This window comes from Uloborus diversus, chromosome 2, assembly GCF_026930045.1.
Source record: "Uloborus diversus isolate 005 chromosome 2, Udiv.v.3.1, whole genome shotgun sequence".
Lineage (NCBI taxonomy): Eukaryota > Metazoa > Arthropoda > Arachnida > Araneae > Uloboridae > Uloborus > Uloborus diversus.
Window position 1 is genome coordinate 103,741,622 of NC_072732.1, and position 17,554 is coordinate 103,759,175.

Genomic DNA, 17,554 nt, shown 5'->3' on the forward strand with positions numbered 1-17,554 from the left:
CATTCAGGCAAAATTAACAAGGCCAAAAAAAAAAAATTTTTTTTTAGAGCTCTGAATTTATTATTATCATTAGCATACAAATGAACTCACACCTATTAAACTATAATAATTTAGTACAGTTAAGGAGTGACACAAGCTCGGAGCATAAAACAATCGAAATGGAACAGCTTACAGTTCCTGGGGCCAATGACTACTGATTGCGAGTAGTTGATGGTAGACAAACGTGTCATTTCAATTTTTTCTAGGAAATGGGGGGGGGGGAGTGTGCAAAGGCTGACACTGGTCGCTCAAATTCTCACGAGCCCCACAGAGCATAGGAGCAGTGACTCAACATCTTCCCACCCATCCTTTCCCCTTTTTATTTTTTTTTTATAAAACTAAAAACTGAGACAGATGAAGGTGAAATTACAAATTAAATGAAAAGGATTATATTCTTTCCTGAGATAAAATGTATTTCTTAAATCATTAAATGGTAGTATTTTTTACAGATTTTCTCACGACATTTCTATTCTTAAAAAACTTTATGAACTAACCGAAATCTTCAACATTGTTCAGAGAAAACCAATAAATTAAAACATCAACAACATAAGAGAAGCACACTCAGATCGTATTTCAGTTACTATTCTCAAGAATATAAAAAAAAAAATCAACAGTCAAAGAAACTCATTTTGAAGCAGCATGTGCATTATCTACCATGTTTAAATCTGTTCTGCGTCTCTTTCAATGTGAGTTTATTGCGAATGTTTACAGCAAGCAGAATTTTCCAAACATAACAACAATACAGACGTAAATTAAGATTCAGAAGAAACCCTACGAAAACGGAAATATTTCACAACACAAAAACGGTAAATCGTGAAATTAAAACGAACTAAAACTTTAAACAGCAATATTTCGCATTGCAATTTCTACCTCACAATTTAAAGGGGCGGCTCTGTTTACATTTTACTCGGGGTTGCTTTAATGTATCCAGGTTACCATGCTGTTTAATAGAACGCGCTCGTTTTTATTTCTCATTTCGCCAATGTACTGTAATTGGTTTTGTTCGGCGATCCTAACCGGTCGACCACTGAGTAACCGGTTGCTAACCGCTGCGTTTTATCATAAACCGGTTACCGTATTAATATGTTGATTAGTTGATTGAAGCACGTGATCATTAGATGTCACGTGATCGAATCACCGGTAGCTACCTGTTGAGCTCGTCGAACGCAAGCACTCCTTGCGTTCGACGAACCTCACCGGTCGATCGGTTACTAACTGCAGCGTTCTATGATCAACCGGTTACCATTCTAAGCAGTTGACTGGAGCACGTGATCATTAGCTGTCACGTGATTAACTAACCGGTAGCTACCGTAACGTAAGCATTGAGAGCGTTTCAAAATTCGCCGCCGGGAACATTGGGCGCCGAGCATTTTGGACGCCGGAAACATTGGGCGCCGAGCATTTTGGACGCCGGAAACATTGGGCGCCGAGCATTTTAGCCCCCGGGAATACTGGGCACAATATGCTCGGCGCCCAAAGTTCCCGGCGCCCAAAGTGCTCGGCGCCCAAAGTTCCCGGCGCCTAAAATGCTCGGCACCCAAAGTTCCCGGCGCCCAAAATGCTCAGCGCCCAAAGTTCCCGGCGCGCAAAATGCTGGGCACCCAAAGTTCCCTGCGCCCAAAGTGCTCGGCGCCCAAAGTTCCCGGCACCCAAAATGCTCGGCGCCCAAAGTTCCCGGTGCCCAAAATACTCGGCGCCCAATATGCTGCGCCAAAACTGCGGCGCCCAATCTTCCTAGACCGCAATCCGGTAGTGTTTCGTGTTTTGATCGTAACGCACGTGACTTTCCCATCACGAAAGTTACGCTTTGATTGGAGATAGGGACTCTAGTGACAACGGGCATTCGGAAACACAGCTGTTCTACCTAAGGCCCCTATAGTGGAGGAGCCGACGCATCCGCCATTTTGGAGCAAACTTGATCCAGTGCTTCGTAGCGACAGCATTGCTGCTGATGTTTACATTTCATTGGCATGTGTTAAATTGAGTCAAATGTGTGGTTGTTTGGCTGTAAATTGTGCAAACAGCTCCAAAAAAGAATTTCAGCTCTTCAGATTTCCGGCAGATGAAAAAAGAAAAAAGAAATGGATAATTAATAGCCCGCGAAGTGATTAGCAGCCTGGAAACGACGCCAACTGTTTCCAAAATTTCGCCAATGTTCACCTTTGCTGTCCGACTCTCTCGTTCCTTGTTTGGCGAATGAATGCCAATAAAGGTAGCTTTCCCTGTTGTAAGCTTGCTCCAATATGGCGGATGCGTCGGCCTCTCCAGTTATAGGGGCTCTAGTTCTACCAAGCTTCCTGGAGAAATTCCAGATACGTCATAACCACACCGGACTAACCACGCGGTGAAATCGGTGGATTATTTCCGAACGCAGCCTTGACAAGTTTGGCAGTTGACTAGTTTTTAAAATTTATTTTGCTTTTAAGGTAGTGTATGTACATTTGTTTAGTATTTACTGTGAACACTTAGAGGTAAAATATAAGTCGATATACTAAGAAAAAAACGAATAAGTATTGCCGTGGGCAGGCAAACGGAAATACACTGCTCGACATTGAAAGTGCAACACCATAGGAAGGAGTGGTCAGAAAGTGATGAAATTTGGAAAAAAGACAGAGACAGCAAGGAATAATAATTGATCTTAATTTCAAAATGATAGGCAGAATACAGAGCGAGAACGACGTCGACTCAGTAGGATGTTGGGCCACCGCGGACATCGATACACGAAGAAACACGTCTAGGCATAGAGTCAGTAAGGGTGCGGAGGGTATTCAGAGGGATTGCTCTCAATTCCCTTTCAACCATTTGCCACAGTTCGTCTTCTGAACGAGGCAGGGACGCAGTCTGCAAACGGCGTCCAATTACATCCCACGCATGTTCGATTGGTGACAGGTCAGGAGAGTATGGTGCCCAGGGAAGCATCTGTGTGCCTTGGAGAGCATGTTGGCAGATGCGAGCACTGTGTGGTCGGGCGTTATCCTGCTGAAAAATTGCATTAGGTAGCCCTTGAAGGTAAGGGATTGCCACCGGGCGCACTATCCAAGTATCGTTGGGCCGTCATAGTGCCCTGAATACGAACTAGAGGTGATATGGAATTCTACGCAATCGCGCCCCAAACCATTATGCCACGTTGTCGTGCGGTGGGACGTTCCACAGTTACTGCCAGATTAGATCTGTCTCCACGTCGACGCCACACACGTATGCGGCGACTATCACTATATAAACAGAAGCGGGATTCATCTGAGAACACGACATTTCGCCATTCTGTCATCCACGTCGCTCAAGTCCGGCACCATACTAAACGTTGCTGTCTATGCTGTAGGGTCAATGGCAGTCTTCTTGATTGCAGACTACTTGCGACCCAAACGACGGGAAATGGTTCTGGATGACACGGGAACATTCAGGGTATCTTGCACCTGCTGCAGATCCGAGGAACAGCTGACTTGTGGGTCTGCTACAGCTTGTCGGTGGATGCGTCGATCCATGCGTTCTGACGTCATTTTGGCTGCCCCTGCACCCCTCAATCTTGCCACATTTCGTTGTTCCTATCATCTTCGGCACAGCTGATGTACCGTTCTCGCATCCATGTGGATATCAGCTGCGATTTGACATACGGACCAACATCCCCTTCTCAGTCCGATCACCTCGTATAATCGTCTATCTGCTGGCTTTGACGTCGGCCTGGCATTCTCTCGTGTTACACGTATCCTCCAAGAAAAAAAAACAAAAACAAAATTTCTTCGATAATTCTCCAGTCAGAAATAACGACACGAATATTTCCCATTCTGCAAGTTCCTTTCCTTATATCTTACTTTATTTACGTCGGAGAGCTGCGCATCTCACATCATTTACATAGTTTAGTGATGTACGTCTACTCTAAAATTTGCATAAATTTCTGAAAACTCCTTCTTGTTGTTGCATTTTCAATGTCGAGCAGTGTATCTGCAAAATGAGTTTCGAGGTATTTAAAGAAACTCTTTTAGGGTTCAATGCTAACAACAGAGACATGTTGGAATTAGAATTTTTTTCCCCACGCTTTTCTCTCAGCGGAAACCAAATAAGCAAGTTTGTACAAAAAGCAAAAGTGCAATAGATGACGAAAATGCAGAAAAAAAAAGAAAAGAAAAATTTGCAGTTACTGCCTTTTTTACCGGCCCACTGCAATTTACTGCTCAGAGTTTCATCGGTTAACTCTAGGAGCTGTAATTATAATTACTAGAAAATCTCCCGTCGAGGATTGACGGGTGAAAATTGCTTCTACATTTGAACGAAGCCATTACCTGTTTAGGGATATTTTGATAGTTGAAATTGTAACCTTAACTAAAGTGAAATAACCATAAACTCCAGTAGGCCCATTGTTGACCATTTTTTCGTTTCTTCATCCCCTGAAATAACACAGTCTTACCAGTAAAACAGTTAAGGTATTGGATCGAGTTCAGCCTTAAACAATAAAGTCTTTCCCTGCATGTTAAACGTTCCCAAAACATATTATCAAATTATCATGCCGTAGCGCGAGTTTCATTATTGAATCACGCGGGTCGGCCATCGGCAATTATTTAAATGATGCGTAGAAAGTCGCCCGTCAAGGTATAACGGGTGAAAGTTGCTTCTCTTCTTCAACATTTTAACGAAGCAATCGCTTGTTTGGTGATATTTTGATAGTTGAGATTTTAATTCCAACTCCAGTGGATTGACCCTGAACTCCAGTAGATAGCGTTCACTAGTTGACCTCTTTTTCGTTTCTTCATTCCCCTGAAATGACACAGTCTCAGTGGCGGATACAAGAGGGAGGCATGACCCCCCCCCCCCCCCCCCCCCCAAAGCTCGACAGTATTTGAACGTTTGCTTGAAAAAAAAAATATAAAAACTGGATCGAAATAACGAGATAAAAAAATTTCTTTCGAATTAAATTTTTTTAGGCATTACATGAAGGTATGGATATACAAGGAGGGGGAGGGGGGGGGGTCATGTGAGTCGCCCTACCCCGGAATCTGTGAAATTTCTTTGTAATCGTTATAATATTTTAATATTTATTGAATTTAAATAGTGAAAATGACTGCTTGAAAAAAAAAAAAAAAAAACTGAACGGAACTATAAGAAAAAGTAAGTAATTTTTGAATTCCTTATTTTTAATGGCATTACATGTCATTTACTATTGATATATAGCTTTGCTTGAGACAGTTTGTTTACGGCGCTGTCTTCAGGTGCCAGTAAACTGAAAAGTAACAAAGAAGTGTCTGTCGCTCGCTCGCTTTTTATGCAACAAATTTAATGGACGATAGGAATAGGCATATTTCCAGAGCGGCAGGCATAGCATCAATTGGTAAAACATTTGAGTGTGTAATTATTTTTTATGTAAAGTCTCTGTAAATTATTATTCCTTTCTGGTGTGATTTTTAGACAGTTTCGTTTTTGTTCGTGCTGAGTTTATTTGTAAATGTGCTGTGATTAGTTAATTAGTTTAAATTCGTGTTTTGGATTTTGTGTCGTGTAAGAAATGTAAAATTTTAGTTTCGTGTTAGAGCGAAAACTTGTTACACGTGGGTTCCCGTTAATTAATCCCTCGTATTGGACGGAAACTGCAGAAAAAAAGTCGCGCTTTGTTAGAAAAAAGACTACCTTTTACAAAAACAATGAAGTTTTCAGGTGAAGAAACATTGTTATCTTTTTTCGAAAAGTTAAATAAACTGATGAACAAAAATCCGGTGGAAACATATCCCGAGTCCCTGTACCAGACCCTGATACTGTGTCGTCCTCGTCCACCTCCGATTTTTCTATAACCAGAAAAGAATCAGTAGGTGAGTATTTATCAATGGCAAAATTACATTCATAAAATATTTAATTTTTAATTAGATTTTTGCCGTATTTTTAAGTGATATTTTAATAGTTTTTTTTCTGCATACAAGATACATGTCATTTAATCAGATAAATGAATGAAATTAACCTTCTTTACAGAGATATCAGTACATAAAATATAAAAAACAGAAATGACCGTCGTAAGAAACTAATCTTAATGTTTATTTTATTATAATAAATGTGCAATAACTTTTTAGTTACATCAGTTAGTTAATGTTTAATCACAACTTTTATTCTAAACAATCCTTCATTTTAGGCCCAGATCTATGACTTTCGGATTCCACTACAAATACTAACGAGCCCTATATGTTTTTCAACTCGTATCTGAGACGCTAATTTTATTTAAGCTCGCTATGCAAAATTGGAACAGGATGAAAACTTTTTTTTCAGCACAAATTCAAAGTTCACACATAGAACAGGAAATATCATACTATTCCTTCACGGTTTTTACTATATGGATCCCAGAGGTCAAACCAAGTGGTTTATTTTAGTTATTATTTTAATTAAATTTAACCTAAGTTCAAGGAAATTGCCGTACGTGAGATCACATTCCGAAGCATGACCAAGGGGTTTTTGTGAACCGAAAATTTCGAAAATCTTGGATTGCCGGTTCCGAAAATTTCGGGCTGACAACACATTCTAAAACTTCCTCATTGTTTTAAAAAATTTCAGAGTGTCTTCAGAACTTGAGTCCACTATCACCCCCCTGGCTATGATCCCCCCCCCCCCCCAAAAAAATGAAATCCTATTCTGTATATCCCCTGCACAGTCTTACCCGTAAAACAGTTTAATTACCGGATCAAGTTAGGCCTTGTCGCAATAAAACCTTTCCCTGCATGCTAAACATTACCAAAACTTATTATCAAATTATCATGCCGTAGCGCGAGTTTCATTGTTGAATCTCGCGGGTTACTCGATCATCGGCTATTATTTATATGAGGATTCCTTTAATTTGTCTCATTTACTGTTAAATGAACTTATTTCTGACAAAGCAAATCTTAAAGCCTGTAATGAGAAAAAGAATAAAAATTTAACATATTTTGGTCTCTGCCACCTGTTTCATTGTTCATTGTTTAATTTTGCGAAACTTTGCTCTTGTTCTACTCTACCATGCTATTTTTCTTTTATTTTAATATAAATATTTGTGGTTATTGCTTGAGTTAAGTATTTTTCTAATGTATTGAGCTTTTTTTTCTTTTTTTGAATCCAAACCACTTACAAACTTATAATTCGCAATATCAATAGTAATCGATTCGACAGGGGCGCTACAATGCGGGGCTCATGGCACAGATTGCGCCATTGAACTTTTTAGGGGGTACGGACGTTTTTAGGGGAACATTTCTCTTTTATTGGTTGAGGTTCCCCGATTCGAAGCGGGGGGTCTTCGTAGTATTTGGTAGGGACTCTGCTTTGCTCTTGGGGGGGGGGGCACTTCTGAGTCCGAACATGTTACAGTAGGGCCGCCGAGAGCCACGGCATGGTGACAAGGGCCCCTTTTCAGCTAAGTTGCCAGCCCTCCTAACCCCATAAAGCTCATAAAATTTGCAGTTTTCCGATTCCAAACTGTGCTCCAAGGCCCTGACCTCTAGTTTCCGACTAGGCAGACATGGCCTCTTGTCGAAGTAAGTCGTCTTCATCGTCCTCAGGATCATCACTTCTTGCTGATATTCAACGGGTTGAAAAATTATTCTGCTAACAGATTAAGTTTGTTGTCAAAATTATTTTATGTGTAATAGACAGCGGATATGCCTTCCTTCATTACTTAACGCAAGGTTCAAGATGAAGTTTCAGAGAAGTAACATGAAGGCCCAAATAGAAAAATGGATCTTGGATATCTAAAAAACACACAATCCCGAAGATGAATCATTCAAAAATGCTAAAGGTTGCTTAGAAAATATAGAAGAAATTGAGAAACTTAAAGATTATTTTTCGAAATTTTCTGAATTATTTTAAATACAAGTATTTGAATCCCACAATCAGGGCCACGCCGTTTTGTGATTTTTAATTCTTAGTAATCCCACTGCTTCGTGTTATTATACATAAAAAAAATACAGTAAGCACATTTGCATATTATTTAATTGTGCGTAATATTTATGTATTGTAGACAATAATTTAGGTTAATTTTTTAGTTCTGAAAAGCAACGACTTGAACATAATTATTCTATCCGCCCCCACCCCTTTTTTTAATTATTTGCGCATTAAATAAAAAAAATTTTTTTTGGAGAGACTATGAATTAGTTAAAGATGTTATAAATTTTCGCCTTTTGTAACGGTTCCGTATTTTAGAATTTATTTTACCAGAAATGATTTCAGTTTCAGATTTTAAAGGAGAATATCCTCTACTTCAATTTAGAAATCTATTCAGCACTCTGTTGTCGTGTTTTAACAGGCACAAAACATTGAACAATTATTTATCAATTAGAGATTAGAGAGATATTTGGAGCGTCGTTAACTTTGATATTGAAAATATTTTCTTTTTCTAAAAACGCATTTCATATCAATGACGGGGTTCGTCAAACCGGGCCCAGCCCGAAAAAATCCGCCTGGTTTTTTTCGGGCAGGCATACTTGAAACAACCCGCTATTTCGGTAAAGTGCGGCTTTCACAATTTTCTATATTTTGAAAATTTTTTCAGAAACAAACTAAATACCGATCAATACGAAGTGCAGAAATAGACATCTTTGCTTTCTGGACAGTAGTCCAAATATTAGAAATTTAAGCTGCATAATAGTCGTTTCCCATTTTTTTAAAGTACTTATTAGACTAAAAAAAAATAATTATTTCAATCAAATTCCAAAGTTGTTTTTTTTGGGAGGGGGGGGGGGGGGGGGAGGGGTGTAAAATGCTTTAATTAACTGACACTGACCACTTTTTTTTTTAACATCAGCTCAATGCAAGGATTCCAAGAGAAAAAGTCAGATTTCAAAAATTAATTTCGATCGACCCTCCTTTACATCCGCCCTTACTCGAAATAACATCGTGGAATGATGTAAAAACGTACACCGTGTCCCATTGTTAAAAATGTACAAATTGTTTTTCAGCTTGTTAATTAAACGCCAAACTTACATTTTCCACATAACATTTGTCTACAAAACCTCACCCCAGGTGTTAAGTATATTTTGCTCGAACTTGCTGCATAAAGGCGTTCAAAAGACATTTGCATGACGGCGCCGATCAGGCTTGGCGCGGGCCTGCCCACAATCCATTATCAGTCAAAAAGTGTGCGAAGGAAGTATTTTTCTTACCAGTACTGATACAGCAAAGCCGGTAAGCTATAAATTGTTGTTATTGCAACCATAAAATGAAGATCCATTTTTATGTTGGAAATCAGCAAAAGAAAAATTTCCACATCTGGAGTAAATTGGCGATGAAATGTACAAGTACCCTTGCATTAGGGATGTGTCGTTCATGAACGAACGGGTCTAACAGACCGAATCCTTAAAATGAACAGTTCAGTACGATCTCCTAAAAACTGAACTACCGTTCTGTTGAACCGTGAGTAGTTTCGAATATTGTTTTGATGCACTAGTGATAAAATTACATTTTTTTTTTCTTTTTTTGAATTAGAATCACCACCAAGTTTTTTAGCTCTCAATTAATCATAAATTTACTTTTTCTCAATGAAGTATAACGTTCATTTCGGACTATTTTTTTTATTTTCTGCTTTATTCATTATTTTCCGTCCTAAATAAATATTATGCAGATTTTTTTGTTTTAAAATATCATGGTTTACAACATTTTTTTGTTTCATTTTTATGAGACTTTGAAAGAAATTGATTTACTTCATTTCCTATCAAGAGAGACCAACCTTTACTTTCCCATGAACAATATAATCTATACTAATATTAAAAAGAGAGACAGAGCGGATTTTCGTATGTTTATATATTCGAGGTAATCTCTGGAACCATTGAAGCTATTTGAAAAATTCTTTCACTATATGAAAGGTGCATTCGTTCTGAGTGACATAGGCTATAAATTATGCATATATGTACTTACATTATTTTTTTAAACAAGTAGTTTGTCTTCCCCACCAGTTTCTGTTTCGTACTAATCTATTCTTATACGTAAACACAAACTTGATTGTCCCTCAGTTGCAGTAACAAAATATGTGTAAGTTCCCTTTGAACCGAATGCTAATAAATAGAAGCAAGTGAAGAAAAAAAATCACGATGGCGCCATAAGAACCGCCATAACCTTTACATATTTATGAGGCTGAAGAGGATAAATTATATAGCATTCTATTAACCTTGGACATGTAGAGTCGCAGAATGTTAATGCATAAAAATCTATACTCATATTATAAAGAGAGAGGGTGGTGTTTTGTATGTTTACACCTTTCATGCAGTAAAAGAATTTTTCAAATAGCTGCAGTGGCTCCAGAGATTACCTCAAACATATAAACATACAAAAACCCGCTCTCTCTCTCTCTCTTTATAATATTAGTATAGACTTAAATAAATTTTGATGCATTAACATTCTGCGACAATGTCCAAGGCTAATAGAATGCTATGTAATTTATTCTCTTCAGCCTCATATACATGTAAAGGTTATGGCGGTTCTTATGCCGCCATCGTGATTCTATTCATTAGCATTCAGTTCAAAAAAAAAAACCTTCAACTATTTTGTCATTGCAAGTCCAGGACAATCAGTGCTTTCGTTTACGTATATAAGAATAGATTACGTATATAAGATAAACTGGTAGCGAAGACAACTATTGATTTAAAAAATAGTATAAATGCATATATGCATAATTTATAGCTTATGTCACTCAGTAAAAATGCACCTTTCATATAGTGAAAGAATTTTTCAAATAGCTGCAGTGGTTCCAGGGATTACCTCAAACATATAAACATGCAAATACCCGCCCTCTCTCTTTATAATATTAGTATAGATTTTTCTTTAAACGTTGTAGTTCTTTTGTGGTTTTTCAATGAGTCCGTTAGCAGGGGCGTGCACGGGGGGGGGGGGGGGAGGTACACCTGTTGGCACGGGCCCAAGACCGAAGGGGGCCCGAGATTTTTGAAATAAAGGGGGAAATATATATTGGGACGAAGGGGCAAACAATACGCAGGGGGCCTGATAAAGTCATTTGTGACGTGCCCCAAAATTTCTGTGCACGTCCCTGTCCCCCAAGCACCACAGAAATATAATCTGCGTCCTATTACAACGGCCAAGCCTTCTACTCTAGAAGACTTTCTGCATCTCAAATCTTGTGCTTGCTCTGAGGGGTTCATTGGATATAGTGAATGTTTGAAAAGTTTGAAAGTGGACTGAAGTGCTCAATCATATCCACAAACTGTGTTGGACAAGTGGCTGCAACAATAACGATTTTGCTGAGGATCTAGATTCCAAAAAACATCTTGATAACGAAGACTTTTTGTTACAAGCTTAGGAGAAATCATTTGAAAGCAAAAAACATTTTAGCGTAATTTTTCTGGCCATTTAATCAAATGTGCACCATCAGAGGGGGTGGGGGGGGGGATAATATTTTAGTATATAATTTCGTTTTGGGAGGTGAGCTACTGTTCTTATGGGGTGGACAGTCCTGATTTAATGCATTTTAGATTTGCATGAAATAAAACTTCTACTTGAAATAAAAAAAGGGGGGGGGGATTGAGGATTTATTATATTTGTCGGAGGGGGGGGGGGTGCTGTAGCTTTGAGAGGAGGTGCACCATCGCTCTTGGAGGATGGACACACTTGATTTCTAACTTTAGCTTAGCATAAAATAGTGTTTCCATATGAAATGTATGGAGGGGGGTTTGGGGGTACTGCTTCGTTTTACGCGGACAGGGGGGCTCTGTAGCATTGGTGGGTTATGTCATCTTTCTTGGGGGTCAAACACCTTTAATTTCATGCTTTTAAATTTAGTATGACATAATATTCTCACTTTAAATTTGCTCTAAAAATTCTGGAAAAATATCCAAAACAGCAATTTTTAGATGCCCCCCATTCCAAAACCCGACGCACAATGGGGTGGGACTTTTTACCTGTTCTTATTGGGAGAGTAATAAACAAATTGCACCAGGTTTAGGTTTTTTTTTTTTGGATGTTTGGGTCCGACCCCTATTTTTACTGTACTACTAGGGCTACACTCTCCCGGTAAGGCAACGAAATACGTTTCGTACTTTGTATATTTAGCATTCTATTGTTGTATTGCTCATTGCTCTCATCAAGACTTGTTCTATCGTTGAATCACTACAGGTTCTAGACCACCTGAATTTGTCACTGCGTTAGATCGTTGGATAGCTGATGTTTGATGTGATCAAATTTTTTTTATCGCATAGTAAACTCAAAAGTTTCAGATAGTATATGTCCGCATATTTAGCATAATTCACATAACCAGCTGCGTAAAAGAGAGGTAACTTGGTGTTTGCAAATGAGAAACCCACAGACTTAGAGTGTGCAGAATTGCAGCATTGCCCATCTCACTATTGGCAATTTCGGTTTGTCCCCCCTTAAAGTGATGGCAAAAGATTGTAGAAAAGTTGAAGTAAGTTAAACAAGAAGAAATAAGGAAACTTTGGACAATTTGGACTTTTTTTATGCTGCACAGAAATTTTGTTTTCCAGCACTCTAAACAGTTTAATAACTCCAGTCACAAATAGTTTGATTACTGAGCAGGCTTAGATCTTTTAGAATTATCATTCTGACATACCATATCATTGTCTGGCATTTTGTACTTCGAAAAAAATATAAATCAGTGAAATTTTTTCGTACACTTCACTGCAATAGTTGATTTTAGAATGTAAATTCAGGGTCCACCCCCCCCCCCCCAAAGCGATGGTGCACCCCTTATGTGTGACGGAGTACCCATCTAGAATAAAAGCCCTCAAAAAAGAAATACCCCTTGAAAAAACTGCCTTAAATTCCAATGACGCAAAGCTGCTCCATCGACCCCCCCCCCCATCCCCCACGCCTGTGCACCCCTGTTAATTATATTTTTTTTCTGTGAGAGTTTATTATTTTACTATTATAGAGTGGTTTCTGCGAGGTTTGAGAATTTTTTTTAAGTGATAGAAATTATTTTTATTTAAATAGAGGATTATTTTGTCCCCCCCCTTCCCCCCAAAACCCCACGCGCAAAGTGCCGGGACTTTTTACCCCTTCTTGCTGGAAGGGTAAGAAGTAATTTGCAACAGGTTTCACCTTTTTTTGGATGTTTGGGTTTGGCCATTTTTTGGCCTAATTTTACTGTACTATAGGTCTTTTATTATTACAATTTTTTTTTTTTTTTAATGATGTCATAAAAAAAACTCTTTAACTTGTAAAGTATTATGGGGCAAACTGCATATTCATACGACATTTTATTGTTTTTCTATGATTTTTCCAAATGTGTCAAGGACTTTTCAGACACCCTGTGTTATTTTTTTTCAAGTTGCATAAATAAAATATTCTTTAATGTAAAAGATGTAATTTGACAGATATTTTTTATTGTTGCATTTCAACTCGATCTTAAGTCACATTCAACCTATAAATGATTTGAAGGTGGTACCTGGACCCGGCAAAGACTTTTGAGGACACCAAGCACATGTTTGACTTGGTGAAATAACGTATTTCAATTCGAGCTTTTTACATATGAAATTCGTTACATTTATACTACTCTTTGGGAGACAGATCCTCGCAATTTACATACATTTCTAACTACGATAGAATATTAGGAACATGATTTACTAGTTTTTGGACTTTTAGATTCGGTTTGGGATTTCATTTTAAAGACATGCAAACATCGCTATGCATTTACTATATGTTTTTTTTTTTTTTTAATTCGTGTCTTTACACATGAACTTCCTTAAATTGATAATAAATTTTTAAGGACACTTTTAGAATTTGAAACCATTGTTCTAACACTTGTTTATATTGAGGTTTTCGAAAAAGTTCGTCTTAAATTCTGAACAAAATGATTTTAGGATATCATATTCCTGAATCGATCCCCACTTTATTTTCCACCTGCCCTATTATTAATGTTGCTTTCTTTCAATACTTCCGGACATTCATTGATCGTCTGCTTTGACAGAACTTGAATGTTCGATATATTTTATAGTCAGGTCAATCCAATAGTATTTTGTTCAAAAAGATTTGAATTTGTTCGAAAATGAATCGTCCTGAAAAAGGGCGGATCCAGAAAGTTTTCAAGAGAGGGGTCGATTGGTTTTTATTACTTAATCTTTAGTACGCTTGGTTTACATATGTTGATGAAGATTGTTTCAGTCTTAATTTCCGAAACATTTCTGGAGTTGCGTCCCGAATCCCTCCCTTATTTCCCTAATATCATCCAAGGTCGTCAAAGAGTTCGTCTTTTGAACAATATAGAAAAATGTAGGGAATGCTTTGACGGGGAGTGTGTCGCTCAACCCCCCGTCTTCCTAGAATCATTAAAGAACGTCTAAAATTGAGTTTTTCTGTTTTGAATTTCAATTTTGAAAATTTTTCCGTAAGAAAAGTTCCGTACAGCATTTATTTCTCCAACGTCGTCAAACATGGACTGCAATTGCTTTTTTTCTTGGACTTGAACTTCGAAACATTGCCCCAAGGGCCCTTTCAAGAACAACATCGAAGATCGTCTAATTCAGTTTTAAAAAATTTGATACCGAAAAATTGTCGCTGCAGGGCCCATCAAAGGACAAGGACATTGCCACAACCGATCCTCCTTTGTATCCGCCCTAGGTCCTAAATCAGAGGTCTGCAGCCTGGATTTCGCCGATTTCTTGGGTTCCGAAAACTTTGACAGGGACAATTGCTCACTATAAAAGCACTAATCTCCGCGAGGCTTCAATTTTTGCGAGCCCGTCGTGATCTAGAAATTTGAAGCCTCGCGAAACATATATCTTCTTGTATATATAAATCTTCTGTTCTGTTCATATAAATTTCGTGCGATTTTTAGCTAAACACCGATGTCTTGATTTTAGGGAAAATAAGTTCTTTTACAGTAATTAAAGCGGCAAAATTTTAGTAAAATTTTAATTTTATAACTGATCGAATTCTTAAAGGCAGTTTGCTTGCAAAAATAAATAATTCATGTGTTGATTTCGATTATCTTTACTAATAATAAAGCTGAAAGCCTTTCTGTCTGGATCTCTGTGACGCGCATAGCGATTAGACCGTTCGGCAGATTTTCATGAAATTTGGCACTAAGTTAGTTTGTACCATGGGAGTGTGCACCTCGAAGCAATTTTTCGATTTTTTTTTCTATTCCAATTTTAAGAAAATTTTACCGAGCAAATTATCACATTGTGGAAGAGTAAATTACGAAATTATCATAACGTGGAACCGTAACATTGAGCTAACAAACATAGCAAATTGGCGAGAAATTCGTCATCCATTATTTGTAAATATACTGGCGAACCAAATGACCTTTTAACTTTCAACTACGGGCAAAGCCGTGCGGGTATCACTAGTTATTCATAAAGTAGGGCGGTGCTGCAAGTTTCATTACGAAATATTGCGCTCTCTTTATGTACACTGTAATGATAAAAGTAAGTTATCTTAACTAAATCACTTTGCACCACATTTCACTAAATGTCAGAAAATCACCAAAAAATCCCATTAGACCTTACAACTATACAAACATCTTATTTGTGAATTTCGCACACTTGGAGTGAAAGGGACGTATCACAAAATAAATTATCATAATAGATGTACCTCCTTCCTTTTACTTGTGCGATTTGAGTAAGATAAAGTTAGGTTATTTATTTTGCTTTTTGATTAAGAGGTTTCTGCAAGAACACGGTAAGCCGAATGAGCTCTTCATAGAAGAATGAATATCCGTGCCTTAAATAATTTGAAATTCGAAAACAAAAGGAAACACACTTCAAACTAGCAGTGCAAATTTTATTAAAACAAAAAAACAGACGTACAATAACTTTAATATCACATGAGAGGTTTTATCTCAAAAGGTTATACCAATGTACTGCATGTATAGATCACATAGTGAACATTACAATGTCTCGAAAATTTTACTTGGATAATAGATTTATATTATTTAATAGAATATATGTAACTAGCATGCTTTATCAAGAAGTGACACTCAAAAATAACACTTCACTTATAAGCGATTTTACAAGGTAAATGCAATGAAGAAGCACTTCAGAGTCTAGTTAGAAATTTAAAGCAATTGCTGTATCTTCAGCTGGATTTGCAAGCTAAACAAGAAATGAGTTTCACATAGAAGATCGACTGTAACTTATGCTAACCTGATTCACAGTTGCCACCCAGGCGAGTTGTTTGAAACTGAAAGAATCTGATTATTTAAAAAAAAAAAAAAAACATGAAATGCTTTTATTTTTGAACCACAAATAATAGCACGATCTTTGGAACGCGAAGTAATTCATGACGTATCTCGATCATTTGTCTTTAATATATTTTGCAAAAAAAAAGTAAACTTTGTACTAAGATACGAGTAAAATAAAATTATTTTAGTAATAGTACGCCAAAATATGTTTTGGTTTAGTCGGTCTGTGTTCTGTGTTATCGTGAATTTGACCGCATCGAAACAACTGTTAGTTGAGCTTTTAACTCTTTTTATAATGTTTATCTGTACTTTTATTTATGTTGTTTCTCTTCACCCATTTACTTTATGAACTTTTGTCTATTTTATAAATTTGAAAAGATATAGTTCTACTCCAAGCACATTTTGTAATGCTTGTTTTGAATTAATTTACTCTATTTTGAACTGAATGAGGAAAAAACAGAACAGAATAACTTAACTAAAAGAAAAAAATCTAAAAGGAAAAGGCTATTAGACCGGAAACACGCTTTTAGTTTCAAAATTTTAGAAAGCGAAGTTCAGTAGAAGTACTTGTTAATTTCAATAAAAAGTTTAATGTTCTAGTTACCTAAATATTTTACACGAATCTACATAATTTAAGAGTTCCTGGAGAAATCAAAATAAAAACATATAAAATGTAAATAAAAAGAGGCAACATCAATATTGTGTATTATTGCAATGCAAAATGAAAACTAGTATAAAAATGCTGTTAACTTTCTCCAAGAAGAATTCTGTTGAGCAGTTTTGTAACACAATATTTTTTTAAAAATAATATTCCATTTTTGTCCACGAAGAGAACCTGGGTCCTTAAAATAGTTGAGCTAAACTTATAAGGAAGTTTGCATTTTAAATATGTGAGTCTGTAATGTAGAGAAGATAATTGGTTACGGAAGTGGAAAATTATGTCCTAGCTAAAAGAACAATCGCAAACTAAAGGTTACTGAGCAGGCGAACAAAAATATGACTTATATGTATCTTCAGACCGAACTTAAAACATAAAGATGAGAAGAAACAAAAAAAAAAAAAAAAAAAGTTTTGTCTCTTTACTGCAATACAATATTATTCAGAGGATGTTAGCACGTTTTTTTTTTTTTTTTTTTTTTCGGAAATATGAATTTTTTGGTTCAACTTAAACAGATTTTTCTACAAATGATTCTATTCATAAGGTAATACATTAAGTTTTGGTTTTGGACAGTTCAAAATAGAAGCATTTTACTTTCGTCAGAACATTATTTCTGTTTGCTTGAAATAAAACTTTTACTGAAAATATGCTGCCGCGTTGTCCTTTGCAAAATATGAGGAATAATTCACACGCTAATGTCATCAACAAATAGGATCTCAGCATTAAAATAAATAAATAAATAACGGATGACCATTAATGCAAGTCATTTGAAC